Consider the following 12,868-nt stretch of genomic DNA (forward strand, 5'->3'; position numbering starts at 1 on the left):
AGATCGCTCGGTCCAGGGCCAAGGCAGGAATCTGGGGTCGCCGCGGAGGCGGTGCTGGACGGCCGGACGTCCCCCCGCTTCGGGCGCTCCCAGGCGAGCGTTCGGCCCCTCCGCTTGGCCGGGGGCCGAGCCAGCGCTCCCCCGCCGGCTCACCGCCGCTTTTCCCCTCAGAAGCAGCGCGTCAGACTGTGAAAAAGGGGAGGGGGCGGGGGGCCGGGGCGGCCGCCCCAGGGGCAGCGGGGCAGGGGCCCCCGCGGGGCCTGGGCGCCGGCCGCGGCTCTCCCGGTTTTGGGGCGCGCAGCTCGGCCTGCCCAGGGCCCCGGGGGCCTCGGCCCCGGCGCAGCCCGTCGCCTCCGCCTCCTTTACCAAGGGCGTCGAGGCAGGCCTGACCTTTCCGCGCTGTCAGCCCTGCCTCCCTCCGCCGCCCGGAAAAACCCACTGCATCACAAAGCCTTTCCCAAACGTTCGGGCCCGCGAGGAGTGAATGATTTCTGTTTGGCTTTCAGGCCGTGGTTAAAAGGTTATGTGTGTCCAGGCTCCCGAGGGCCACAGGAAAGGTCGCGGCCCGAGGAGCGGCGACCCACGCGGGGCGCCGGGCTGCGGCCCGCCGCGCGGGGAGCCCGACCGGCCGCCCTCCGGCCCGCTGTCCCTGGGCCCCAGGCTGCCGCCTCCGGCCCCCTGCCCCGGTTGTCTCGCCGCCGCCGTTTCTGCCGGAGCTGGAGGAGGGCCGGGGGGCCGGCGGGCCCTCGGCCGGGGGCAGCGGGGCAGCTCTCGCGGGGGGCCGCGGGGGCGCAGGGCGGGCTGTCCCCTCACGCCTTGCTCTGTGGGCACCAACGCCATCCTCCCGCTGCCAGGACCCGGCACGGCGGCCAAAACGACCCAGGTTCAGCTGGAAAAGGAAGGGGAGGCGTTGCAGCCGCCCTCTCCAGCCCCCGGGTTCTGCGCTGAAGGAGCAAATACGTCTGGAGCCCGAGCGCGACTATGAGCAAAATAATCCGAGCTTTGCATCTCCCACGGATGCGTCCCTTAATGTGATTTGGCAGAAGCCTTTATCCACTTCTGTGGTCATTTCATAGTCTCAGTCCTGCTGTTTTGCATGCACAGACGCTAACGCGCTGTGAGCGGCGCTCGGCCGGAGTCTGCCCACCGCCCGGCCAGCGCGGCCGAGCGCTGCGTGACGGGTTAATATTCCAGGTCGAGCATGGCAATATTTCCTCTTTTAAGCGCCTGTCACTTCTTCAGTTAAAATGCAGAGCAGTCCCTGATGACTGCAATCGGGCCGTAACCGGAGGAGCTACTTTATCACAATTTCCCTTGATCATTGCATTTGCGCGCTGCCGCCGTTAGCGAAATGAGCAGGGCCCTTTATAGGCAGAGAAACGTCTCTTGGTCCAGCCGCTCCAGAATTACTCGCCTCACCAAGATTTGTCCTACGCGTGATGTGCTCCTCTCCCGTCATGCCAGGCACTTTCCAAACGCTCATAAAACTCAAGGCATACGCGTCAAACAGCAGAGGCCACATTTGTCTCCACCGAACTCAGCAGGCTCCAGATCTTCTTAGGCGGTGCCACCACTGAGGCCACCAGGTGCCATCGCACGTTTCCTTTTTGGTCTCTTAGACAGCGCTGAGCCTCAGGTACTCAGCGCAGGCTAAGCAAAGAGCAAAGTGACCGGGTGCTGCTATCAGCCAGCTTGGCTGCTGCTGCAACGGCGCTGATGTTCCCGGGCAAAGCGATTTCAGGAAGAGAGACCGGATCAGAAACTTAAGGGTCTAAACGATCACAGAAAAGCCATAAATAGTTCAAGAACTACATTAGAGTGCCAAGAAATTCAGAGTTGTGGATAAACTTGGAAAAAAAAGAATCAAGCCTGTTTAGGAAAGGAAATGCGCTGCGCCGGCCCGGAGGTGACGCGCGCTTTGCTCTGCCGGGCTCTGAGCTTTGCACCTCAGCCGCGGCTCGGGGAACAGGCTTCACCAGGGCCCCCAGACCCTTCCAGGAATAGTTTCACTTTGGCCAGGCCGTTTTCTGCAGGCGCTGGAGCGAGCTGTGCTAAAGCCAACTGAGCGCAGGTCAGGCAGGCAGCAGCCGAGTTCTCGATTTAACCGTGGAGCCAGTGTGTCTCCTCGCGCCCGCCCCGAGTTACCCTGGGGTCCGGGAGGGAACGCGGCAGATATCGCCTGGCAGACACACGCTTCGCAGCCCAGCTGCGAGGAACACAGTGGCACATCAACACGTGTGTGCATGTGCCCAAAAGCACCCAGGAAACATTCATCTTTTTTGTTAATGCTTACCATAAACTCCCAAGGCAACTCTTTTTTCTGCTTTATAGTAGATTCTTAAGTATTAATATAATTATTGTGTTCAGTAATGAAGCAGCAACCTGAACCTGCCACAGCTGGTGGCAGCCCACCTGGGTCCCACCCTGGCAATTGCCACCCTGGACCTTTCCTGCTTCGCTGGCCCTAAGCCAGCTCTGGCAGGAGGAGATCGACCATCTGCAGAACAAGAGGAGGTGGCCAGGTGGTTTAAACCCCAAAGGTAGCCAGTGCCTTCGTGCCACAGTCCCAGGGATAAAACCAAGTCAGCAGCAGGAGACAGATGTAGTACGGTGAAACGAGAAGTCAGCAGTGCCCTCTGATCAGCTCCTGCCCAGTGTTTTGGCAATCCTGGCTGTACAGCGCTTTGGATCTGTTCAGATAGCTTAAGGAGGAGGAGATGCGTTGTCCTCCACTTACAAAGGAGAGAAGATCCATGGAAAGATGACAAACCATAGACGTGAAAAATAAAAATAAGGCAACTTTAGGGAGAGCTGTATCATCTAACTGACACTCCAAACAGTCTGTTTTTGTTGTAGTCATGTAGTCCATCAGTCCCGATGCAAAAGCGCTGTATCACAGAGAAGAAGCGAGTGGCGCAGTGCACGGGAGACTCCGTATGCAGCTGCCCATAGCTCACCTCCCTCGGGAGGCAACCTAGGAGCCCTGAAACGGATGAGAGATCTGCTCTTGACTCAGCTTCAGGCCCTCTCAAAACACCATACGGGTGGTAGTTTCACGAAGAGGTGACAGGATGGCAGAGGGACATCTAGCACTCACATCTCAGGCGCCGTGCTGTGCCCCCTGGAAGCGTCTGTCTCTCCACCGACCTTGGGGCTACGAGGCTGCACGCTGGACACCTTCGGGCACATGTGCTGCAGAGAGCTGTGACCCCTCGGCTCCCCCAGGCAGCCTCGTCACCTCTCCGAAAGCTTCCAGCACCATTCTGGTGAGGGCTTTGGCAAGAGCAAAGCATACTGAAAAAGGCCCCAACCAGTCAGAAAGGCAAAACACCCTGACCTGCTTAACTCTTCCAAGCTGCGCAGCGACTGAAACAGCTGGTATTCTTTGGCTGATGCCTTCCTCTGCGTTGACAGTAAGCTGGTGGTACTGGAAAAGACTGCACTTGATTAACAGCAAGGAGCATTTGCTTGAGCTTTAGGATTTCCATTTATCAGTTTGGCAAATATAAGCAAATCCACCTGCAAAGGAGGAGAGCTTTTGTTGGACACTTCTTTAGAGATATATACAGAACTGGACTTGAGCTGAAGTTCAATGAACGGGCGAGGACCTGGCCTTTCCTAACAGTCAGAGCTATCGTCAGATTGCTTTGAATTTCAGTGAGAGGTTACTGCTGGCTTCATTAAAAATTTGGCATCTTCAGGAACACGGTGAGAGGTGTCTGTATGACTGTGTGAGTGTAAAGAGATGGTTTAGCTTTGCTAATCCCTGGGAAGAGGAGAGCATGGAAGCACCCTGACTGGCTTCCCAAGTGGGTTTTCGCTTTCAGCAGGAAGGTAAGCTTAACTCTTTGATGCCTCAACGCCAGCCAAAATCTTATGAGCAAACCTGCCTTTGTGTTTAGCCTTTATTTCTTCAGGCTGAGAAGAGAAAAGCTCAGTCAGGTTTACCCATGTACTTTGAATATGAGAGTCTTTCAAATAAAAAGCTCTTAAATTAGGAGAAGATTAAGCTATCGAGCCTTGGAGAAGAATGGGCTTTGTAATAACCACCTCTATGTTTTAGCAAACATGACAAACAAAAGAGGATGTGAAATAACGGTGAAGGAGAATTAGTGGCCCCTGCAGCTGCAGGGACAAACAGCTTGTGCAGAGCGTCCCGTACGAAGCACACCGGTGCGGACAACGGCACCTCTGCAAGGGCATCGCTTCTGTACCGCCGCGTGGCGCAGAGCAGCCGCGAGCTTCTGCTGATGCACAAGTCACCGTGGCCGTGGGCTGCCACAAGGCATGACAAAGAGAGAAGAACAGAAGTGAAAACAAAGTCTGTCGATAGAACTTGACATTACAAGAACGAACATGTGAAAGATTTTTTCCCTTCAGGAACAAGGAACTCCGCCACTAAATTCCTGTTGTGAAGGAGGCTGGGGGAAACCATTCTGGAGCTGGTGCACGTCATTCGTGAGGAATTCGTGCGCTCTGTATCCAAGGGGAATGCAGAGAGCATTTCCGATCATTTTAAAGCCAGGCCCCAAGAAAAGCTGGTTTTATGGAAAAGTTTTTTCAGTTTTCCTAGGAAAAAGAAAAAAATTCCCGTAAGGCATCTTAATGTTCTCTTCCCTGTCCCGGCAAAAAAAATGAAAGCCAACACACAAAGCACAGTTTAGGGTCACCAAGAGATGAGTAAGGCTCAGTAAGGCTGAAGTATTTCCCTTCGTTAGCATTCTTAAAAAACTTTTCACTTCTCCCTCATTTACTCTTTGGCAGTTTTCAAAATTAAAAAATTTTTTCCACTTGAAAAAGTCTAAACATACTGTTCAAATTATTTCTGATTTTTTTTCCTAGTTCTTGGAGGAAGGGGAAGGAAAAGAGGGCATTATTTGCCAAATTCAATCAAATATCCAGACAGTTTGATCCCTCCCTCTCCTCACCCTCTCCCTAAACAAGCCACAAATTATTTTCACAAATAAACTGTTCCCTGAAAAAAAATCCACTCAGCTGTAATCATATTACCTATCCAGATATTGGGTTGCAGAGCAGACTAAAAATGGTGACTCATACATTTAGAAATACAACCATGCAAAGTGACAGTCTGCCTGAAAACTGTGCCTAAGAATAGACCTTTGCTAACCACCGAGATGAATAATAAGATTCATGAGACAAGTGACCCGAGACTAAAGCCTTGCACATGCTAAAGAAATCTCTGTCTCTTGACACTGGGGCAAGAGACACAGAAACTTTTACGGTGGACAACGGCAAACCTAATTGTGCAGAAACTGCTCCTGGCTCGGGGGCTGCTGCCGGAGCGCAGGGGCTGGTGGCAGGAGTGCCTCCCGCTGGCAGCACCCACCGGCCGCTGCAAGGCAGCAGCCGCACCAGGGGTGAAATCCTGTCGCGCACCCAGGACACGTGTCAGAAACCCCCTTCGGAAAATGCTTCCCCAAGCAGTTACACACGCGTACTGCTGTCGGCACAATCTGGGTACATGAGTGCTGTTTCTGAGGCTGCTCGGAGAACATGAAGCCCCAGAGCAGGTGCAGGCAGCCCCGTGTGGGGCTCTGCACCTCCCTCAACTGCCTCCCCGGGGAAGGTGCCACCACTGTAACCTCCTCCAAAGGGAGCCTCTCCGGGGAAATACACGCAGCAAGGGTGAGCGTGAGCGTACGGACTGATACCTAACACAACTTCAGAGTGCCGACTGAACACAAAACAGCAGCAGCTCTAGTAGCAATTTCTGTGATGAGACACTCTAGCCAACCAAGACTGAATTGAGGCCACCAACAAAAGCCGTGGAAGTGTCATCAGCCATTTTGTACAATTGCTGACCTGGGAGACATCTGACCTGATGAGCTCGTGGTCCAGAAAACACCCTGCATGCTCCAAGCTGGCACCAGCAAGGACCTGAGCTAGAGGAACAAGAGATTCAAGTGGAGCGACACATTCAGGAGTGTCTCCACATCACAGAAATATCAGCAGTTGAAATGGTCATGAACCTCCCAAATTATCAAATGTTTGCATTTTGCTCCTTTCTAAATGGAAGTGTGAACCAAAGAGAAGAGCGTAACTTGCACCAACTTGGTGCTTGAGGAGAGGAGAGGAGAGGAGAGGAGAGGAGAGGAGAGGAGAGGAGAGGAGAGGAGAGGAGAGGAGAGGAGAGGAGAGGAGAGGAGAGGAGAGGAGAGGAGAGGAGAGGAGAGGAGAGGAGAGGAGAGGAGAGGACGCAGTAGTAAGTTCTCAAAGACTAGTTACAAAGGAATCCTTGATGAGATGTTTTAAATTAAAAAAGCATTGCTGTCCAGCTAGCACTTAACCTCCTGAAAACAAAGAATGGAAATATTATTGAGATAAAAGCCAGGTGAATCTGAATGCAATACAAAACCAAAGTGAGACACAGCAGCAATATAGGGAGCCCCTTGGAAGGCTGCACTGGAAGTAACAGATAAATCAGGGCCTACACTCAGCCCCAGGGAAATGTCAGCGATTAGATTTTCAGTGACTGAAAGAAAAGCCTTTTAGAAGCATGAGACTTAAGCCAGAAAGGCCCATTAATAACCCCAAACATTAAGGCCTACATTTCCAATAGTGACAGGCCATTTTGAGTGCCTTGCCTGTTGGGTAGCCAATTTAATCCCTTTAATGGGATTTCAAAGGCCAAGGAACATAGCATTGCCGGAGACTACTTGGTGTGCACTCTGAGGTATCTGAAATGACTTCAAAAATCACTTTTGAAAGCAAAGGTGTATACCTTGAGTCATATTCCACTGTACTATTTTTCACACACACAAAAAACAACCCTTCAGCATGCCAGTGAATACATGTGTGAAAATGAATGAGACTGAAGTGTTAGAAGATCCTGAAGCCACACTGTAAAGTATGCAACAGGGAGGAAAGTGGTACCTGAGCCTCGCTGCCTGCTGCTGCGGAAGAGCCATTAGCATCCGCGCCTTCCTCAGGAGCCTGATTTCAGGCAGAAGGAGGCACCTGAGCTGGAGTTACATTTCCAGTAATCTGGTTAGCCCATGCCATATCCCCAACCCAGCTTTGTGCCTCAGAGCATAGCATAACGCGCAGAGATGGATTTTTTTGTAAAACTGAAGAGGAGTAGAAACATTTTACACACACACATGCAAATGCTAATGCTGGATCTAGTATGGAGTGCCCCGCAGCTTGGCTCAAGTGTATAATGTTGGGTGAGAATGTAGAGTGGACAGATAAGAAGACAGGGAGATCCAGCCTTGCATAGTTCCTCTGACTCTAGTAATGGGGGAAAGGATTAAGACTGTGATCTTGCTTTTGGACACGGATAAAGAAAATCAAGCTGAGGCTGCCCAATAGGGCAAAAGGCAGTATTGTCCACAGCGCGCTCACAGGTCGGCGTTGCTGCCCAAGGTCCAGCAATGGGTTCAAAGCAGATGTGTTCAGTGCTCACCCCAAATGCCTGTTGAGTTTCATACTTCAGTCCCTTTCCGCTGAAATATTCCCATTCTCTGACACGCAGCTCATTCCTTTAAATGCTATAGCTTGGGAGCAAAAACTTCTTTTCAGAGCAAAGAAGGCTACTTTCCACTTACTGCACTCAGACGCAACTACTCATACAGGCAACTTAGTGCTCCAAGTATTAGAAGAATACAGAAGTGCATAGTACTGGTATGAGCGGGATCCTGTTGCTTTTGGATGGCACTGGGTACATTATCAGCTACTCTAACAGGCTGCTGAGCACAGGAGCAGGAAGCAGAATAGTTTCCAATGTATTTGGGAAAAAAAAAGTGCTCACTAGGAAAGCCAGTTACTGCATTTTTTTCTGTGGTTTACTGTGAGTGGCTGCAAATGGAATTTTACGGCTTTCCCTATTAACCTACGTTTTTCAGCAGATACGCAAGGTGCTAGCTATTTGCACATGACGAGTCTCTTCAGAAACAAAGAACTGTAATTCAAATATTTTATATATAGGTAGCACTAATGCCTGGATATTTGCAAAGACCTGGCAAAACAGTCAGAATGGCAAAAGCTATATTCTTCTGTGTAATAAAAAATAGCATAACTTGCTAGCTGCAGAGCTCCAGAAGATCTACTGTACAAATATTGAAGTCAAACATCCAGAGAATGGAAGATTTCAAAATACGTGTAACCTTTAATAACCTACATCATCCAGACAGTAAAATAACAAAGCCGCCAGCGGAGGTGTGGGTGATTCCTAGCATTTCTGGAAGAGGAAGAAAAGCACGTTGTTAATATTCACCAGGATTCACCAAGAACAACAGGCAATCAGAAGTGCTTTCTTAGCTCTAGAACGCTAATCAACAGGAAGTTAGCAGGCAAAGACACTAGCAGATAGTGTGGTCTCAGAATTAAGTGTGATTTTGCACCTTAGGAAAAAGAATGTAGCATCTTTGTAAGCAAAAACTAAGCAGCTTCGCTCCTGCGGGGTCTCAATGCAAAGCTGCCTTCTTGCTTTTTTAAATTCTCCATAGCTTTGCTCTGCCTTCTCCCTCAACTTGTTACCAAATTTGTTTTTACCATCTGAACTTCCTTTTTTATCCTCTCCACCACGAACGAGGGAAAGGAACTGCTCTAACACTGCCCAGTCTGTCTGTCTTTTACTTTCTTGGAGATACTGTCATTTCCTTACTAAATGGCTTGTATTTAAACTCAACAATGCATGTAATCCTGACCCACGATGGGTGAGAATAAGTTTCCGTGTCTTTCACAGAGAACACCTTCTCATTGCCTGCCTTTTTTTGTGAATTAAAGACCTACCTACCAACAGTAACAGTTAGAGATCATTATCCAAACATAACCGTTTAGATCCCGACTGCAGCTTCATTCTGTATGTTGCAATATTGCAATTTTAGTCCTATATTTTATATGCACATTCATCCATCCATTTTCAGCCATTCGTTTGGTGGCTCCTTAACTACAGTGAGACCGTACAGAGCTAAGTTTGTAGGCAGATATATGTGCCCAATAGTGTCCGAAGTCTTTCTAGCTGCTTTGCATCAGTGAAATCCTGCAGTAGCCTCGAAAGTCATCCGATTTATTGTGGGTCTCGGCAGCCACAAGAGAACGCAGCCCAGAGTCAACCAGTGCAAAGGCTTATCAGTCACGCTTCCTGCCCCTTTCCTGTCCTGCCCATTTTTCATATTGTAGCAGCAATATCTGGGGCTTGGAGACGTGGTTACAGTCATGCATCGCAGTACCGCACTGGTCAGCTGTTGAACCAGGAAAGCTAGTCTGAAAGAGTTTACTGGAAAATACTTAGCTAACGAACCCAAACTACTTGGGAAATCACAACCAGCATAAAATAACCTATTTCCCACAAACTGCTGAAAAGACTTGGCCAACAGGAGAGTGTCAAATATTACCATTAAATGTAAATGTATCATTAAATACAAAATAAGCTTTAAAAAATACTCTACTCTATTAGGAATTTGGGTGTGGTACATTGGAATAAAAGGTGATATTTGGGAGGGGGGTTATGGAAATAAATGATTTTCTGCATCAATATCATGACTTCTTTTTATAGCTAAAGTGAAAAGTGCCTCAAAAACCACAAGAAGAAAGATTTCCTTCCATCAGGAAAGATCTAATCCGTTTGTTTATAATTGCCTATGACCTATTGCGCTAAACACAGTTCTGCTACCCCAGTGTAAATCAGTGGTATATTCAATGAGTTGTTTGATTTACTCCAGGTACAAGTATTTCTGGTGTAAATGAGAATATAATTTGGCCCTTTTTTGCTTGAAAGGAACAATTTTCTGGGAGAGGAACGTAATTAGACGACGTGAGTATTGTATATTTTAATTAGTAGGTTTGTGATCATCATTTCCCAATTGTATAAATATCAGACATGTGGGAAATACGTTTATGGCAGCAGTCAGCCTGATGGCTGCTCCCATAAGGAGGATTTAGCTAGCTCTGAAAAGATTCATGGGCTCATAAGTAGACACAGACTCTAAATCATCATCATGGTACACACTTAACAATTTAGAAGCAATAACTGAGAGTTTGCTCATCACGAAGAGACTCATTTCAAACAGGAGAATATATGAGAAACTACGAGTTTTTTTAAGAGAGTCATCAACGGGCTACTCTTACAGGAGCAAACGAAAAACCTGAAACCTGAATGACTGCCCTCTCCCAGGAATAACTCTCACCTGCAAACTCTGGATAACAGTCACCAGCAAGACACTGTGATTTGTTAGTCTCCCTTCTACGGCTGGCGCTTCCTGATCATGTTTCCCCAAGCATTGTTTTTAATCTTTGTCACCTTTTTTTTTAAATTGCCAAATAGATTTCATACACAAAGGAGTAATAGTCTACTTCTTTTTAATCAATCTAAGTAGCATGGTATGAAAACCTGTTCTAGGGGAATCACAGAAAACTTTTTGCTAGGCAAGAATCTATCAAACGTTTCAGTGGGCAGATCCCTCTCTTCTAAAGAATAAATTTCTTTGTTCTGCATCTTTTTCATTTAGATCTTAATTACACTACCAAAACTCAGAATGTTTATAGCTACCTTTGTGTTTGCTCTTGCGTATTTTCCCTCTCCATGTTTGTCTTAGTAATTGCTTACGAATACTACATCTGCTCAGGGGGCATAATGACAAATTGCATAATGCATTTTGTTGTGGCTCCAGGGACAACTGCCTTATTCTGGACTCACACTGAAGTTGCTAGTTTTAAAGGACAACTGGGTAATTCAGGCTGAGTAGACAAAGCAGCTAGATGTAGTGCTAGCTACAGACCCATGAAAACAAACGTGCCCTAGGGCACGAGGCTTGGATGCACAAAGTTCTTCCCAGAAGTTCTCAGTGCTTCTCTTCTCTGACTGTGCACGGGCGCGGGGTGTGGGCTGCTGTGATGCACTGTTTCCAGCACTGCTGCTGCGGGCTCCTAGTAAGACAGTTGTCCTCACGATCCATAACCAGGACTGTGTCCAGTCGGGTTTTGAATCCCTCCAAGGAAGGCGATTCCAAAAGCTCTCTCGGAAATCTGTTCCAGTGCTTGACCACCCTCACAGTCAGGAAAGGTTGTTCTTCCATTTAAATGGAATTGCCTGTGTTTCAGTTTGTGCCCGGAGCCTCTTGTCCTGTCATTGAGTCTGGCTCTGTCTTTTTCACTCCCTCCCATCAGGTATTATACATGGTGGTAAGATCCCCCCGAGCTTTCTCTTCTCAAGGCTAAACAATCCCATCTCCCTCAGCCTCTCCTTGCGTGTCAGAATTCCTCAAACACTTCTTAATGCAAGCTCTAGATATATGGTTAATGCAGAAAATCAGCTTTAATACTGATTTTCTCTTTTGAGCATTTAAAGGAAAAAACTCTAACCTGAAATAAAGTAAACTTAAGAGTAAGCCCTGTGTAGTCAGCAAAGTAATACTGCTATCGCTGAAAGAATAATCAGGTTAGAAGACCAAGGATTTTATAAAAATAATGCCTTTCTAGCATCCTTGGAGTTTTCTTTCTGGTGTCCATTTGCCACCTTTGTCCATTCATGATACAGTGACAGGTTTCTTTGTGATCTGATGCCAGTTCTAGCACTCTCAGTCACTCGTTCCAGCAGAGCAACTTCTTGACAATCTATAGAAATATTTTTCCCGTATTCCTCCGGACAAATGGCTCCTTTTTATTTATCCTAGTAGAATTTCCCTGTGTTCTTTTTTCTCCTGCTCCCATCCCCAATTTGGAGGAACTAATTCTAGGAAGTCAATGAGCTCTGGGCAAGGACCTGTTTGGATGGCTGTTACTTTAGATGTATGGAATCATTCAAATGCAGAGCTGGAAGAGACTTCCAAAGATCATCTATCTGGTCAATCCTTCTGCATGGAAAGAGGATAATTTCCAACTGTTACCGGTCTGCTTGTGAAACCATGCAATGACCTAGATTCAGGAGAAAATGCCATTTAGAAATACTCCCCTGTCCATGCTCCCTGTCTTTCCACCCCCTCCTCCCCCAGGATTATTTTTACAGGGATTAGCTCAATCCAGTTCACTTCATGGTCATACAGTTGTAAGGGCGCAGCTGCAACAGTGGCAGGAGGACAGGCAGCCTAATGATGGCCAAAGCTGCTTCATCTGGCATTGCTGCTGAGAGGAACATCCATGAAGCCACCACCAAATCAAATCCAGTTCCTTCATCATTTTCTGTGAGGTCACACTTTTTTACAAACATCAGTTCCTGCGTGATAAAGGACTAAGAGAAGACTACAATTACTACCTGTATGTATAAACTTTCTCTGTCCTGCCCCGGAGGAACCAAACTGCTGCCAGCAAATTTTCTGATTAGCACAAAGTTATTCCTGTAAGCATCAGGACTGCTGAGGAGACTGCACTGCTGCCAAATAAAAGTATAGCTTTTCTACGATGTTGTGAGTTTCTCTTTTCAAGGGCTGTTTGGTGGCCCTTGAGCAAACGCTGAGGTGAAAGCTTGCTGCTGAAATTAGGTGATCTTGGTCCTTCCCTGCGTTAATGGGGTAAATTGCTGTTTCCTAGCTTCGAATGCTTTTCAAGGTAGATCACTCTCCAGAGAGATGTACCTGGCCTGCTAGCAAAGCTGAGGACTTCATCTAATAAAGGCAACGTGAGCTCTCTGAGCTGTCTTGCAAGTGCCAGATGCGAGGGTCCACGTCTCAAGCATTACACGGAAGCAGCCAGTGCTGTTGTGAAAGGAGATGTGACAAGCGGCCATGCACTGAGAGAGCTTGGGAACAAGGGGCTGGTCCTCTAGAACTGGGGCTCACAGTAACAAAAAGCCGGGGCGATAAATGGGCTTTGCAATAGCAGAGGCAGCTTAACAGAGTCTTGCAAGTCTCAGGGCAGGGGGTTTCTCCCACCTCGCAGAGGAAAGCAGCTCTGGAAACACGCTGAGGAG

The sequence above is a fragment of the Struthio camelus genome, chromosome W (assembly GCF_040807025.1).
Source record: "Struthio camelus isolate bStrCam1 chromosome W, bStrCam1.hap1, whole genome shotgun sequence".
In the NCBI taxonomy this organism is placed as follows: Eukaryota; Metazoa; Chordata; class Aves; order Struthioniformes; family Struthionidae; genus Struthio; species Struthio camelus.